The sequence below is a fragment of the Coregonus clupeaformis genome, chromosome 4 (genome assembly GCF_020615455.1).
Source record: "Coregonus clupeaformis isolate EN_2021a chromosome 4, ASM2061545v1, whole genome shotgun sequence".
Classification (NCBI taxonomy): Eukaryota; Metazoa; Chordata; class Actinopteri; order Salmoniformes; family Salmonidae; genus Coregonus; species Coregonus clupeaformis.
The window spans coordinates 19700666-19703165 of NC_059195.1; the positions used below are offsets into that span (position 1 = coordinate 19700666).

General features: G+C 46.9%; 1 protein-coding gene across 7 annotated transcripts in view; it reads left to right on the plus strand.

Annotated features, from left to right (window-relative positions):
• Positions 1-2500, plus strand: part of LOC121553503 (RAB3A interacting protein (rabin3)) — a 49053-nt gene that overhangs the window by 41598 nt on the left and 4955 nt on the right. The window lies entirely within an intron of this gene.

Below are 2500 nucleotides of genomic sequence, written 5' to 3' on the forward strand. Positions count from 1 at the left end.
CCCCAGCTAACACACTAACTACTACCCCAGCTAACACACTAACTACTACCCCAGCTAACTACTACCCCAGCTAACTACTACCCCAGCTAACTACTACCCCAGCTAACACACTAACTACTACCCCAGCTAACTACTACCCCAGCTAACTACTACCCCAGCTAACTACTACCCCAGCTAACTACTACCCCAGCTAACACACTAACTACTACCCCAGCTAACACACTACCCCAGCTAACACACTAACTACTACCCCAGCTAACTACTACCCCAGCTAACTACTACCCCAGCTAACACACTAACTACTACCCCAGCTAACTACTACCCCAGCTAACTACTACCCCAGCTAACTACTACCCCAGCTAACACACTAACTACTACCCCAGCTAACTACTACCCAGCTAACTACTACCCCAGCTAACTACTACCCCAGCTAACTACTACCCCAGCTAACTACTACCCCAGCTAACTACTACCCCAGCTAACATACTAACTACTACCCCAGCTAACTACTACCCCAGCTAACACACTAACTACTACCCCAGCTAACTACTACCCCAGCTAACACACTAACTACTACCCCAGCTAACACACTAACTACTACCCCAGCTAACACACTAACTACTACCCCAGCTAACACACTAACTACTACCCCAGCTAACACACTAACTACTACCCCAGCTAACACACTAACTACTACCCCAGCTAACACACTAACTACTACCCCAGCTAACACACTAACTACTACCCCAGCTAACACACTAACTACTACCCCAGCTAACACACTAACTACTACCCCAGCTAACACACTAACTACTACCCCAGCTAACACACTAACTACTACCCCAGCTAACACACTAACTACTACCCCAGCTAATACACTAACTACTACCCCAGCTAACACACTAACTACTACCCCAGCTAACACACTAACTACTACCCCAGCTAACACACTAACTACTACCCCAGCTAACACACTAACTACTACCCCAGCTAACACACTAACTACTACCCCAGCTAACTACTACCCCAGCTAACACACTAACTACTACCCCAGCTAACACACTAACTACTACCCCAGCTAACACACTAACTACTACCCCAGCTAACACACTAACTACTACCCCAGCTAACACACTAACTACTACCCCAGCTAACACACTAACTACTACCCCAGCTAACACACTAACTACTACCCCAGCTAACACACTAACTACTACCCCAGCTAACACACTAACTACCACCCCAGCTAACACACTAACTACTACCCCCAGCTAACACACTAACTACTACCCCAGCTAACACACTAACTACTACCCCAGCTAACACACTAACTACTACCCCAGCTAACACACTAACTACTACCCCAGCTAACACACTAACTACTACCCCAGCTAACACACTAACTACTACCCCAGCTAACACACTAACTACTACCCCAGCTAACACACTAACTACTACCCCAGCTAACACACTAACTACTACCCCAGCTAACACACTAACTACTACCCCAGCTAACACACTAACTACTACCCCAGCTAACACACTAACTACTAACACACTAACTACTACCACTGTTCATTGTTTACCAAAATGCTCTGTAGGCAGGGTGCAGTGTTTGTAGTGAGTAGGCTGTTACTACAGACAGACAGACAGACAGACAGACAGACAGACAGACAGACGTGCAAGTCTCTGACAAAGTTCAGAGGAATTACCATCTACATTTGGCTATATCATTCATTCACTCTACCATTTTCTATTCAGCTCTTCATTTTGTTCACTGCTATTCTCTGTATGTGCCTCAGTCACATTCTAACTACGTGCTCCTCCACTTACACTACATGATCAACGATATGTGGACACCTGCTCGTCGAATGTCTCATTCTAAAATCATGGGCTTTAATATGGAGTTGGTCCCCCCCTTTGCTGCTATAACAGCCTCCACTCTTCTGGGAAGGCTTTCCACTAGATGTTGGAACATTGCTGCGGGGACTTGCTTCCATTCAGCCACAAGAGCATTAGTGAGGTCAGGCACTGATGTTGGACGATTAGGCCTGGCAGTGTTCCAATTCATCCCAAAGGTCTTCAATGGGGTTGAGGTCAGGGCTCTGTGCAGGCCAGTCAAGTTCTTCCACACTGATCTCGACAAGCGATTTCTGTATGGACCTCGCTTTGTGCACGGGGGCGTTGTAATGCTGAAACAGGAAAGGTCCTTCCCCAAACTGTTGCCACAATGTTGGAAGCGCAGAATCTTATAGAATGTAATTGTATGCTGTAGCGTTAAGATTTCCCTTCACTTGAACTAAGGGGCCTGAACCATGAAAAACAGCCCCAGACCATTATTCCTCCTCCAAACTTTACAGTTTTCACTATGCATTGGTGCAGGTAGCGTTCTCCTGGCATCCGCCAAACCCAGATTTGTCCGTCGGACTGCCAGATGGTGAAGTGAGTGAGTCCAATGGCAGTGAGCTTTGCACCACTCCAGCCGACACTTGGCATTGCG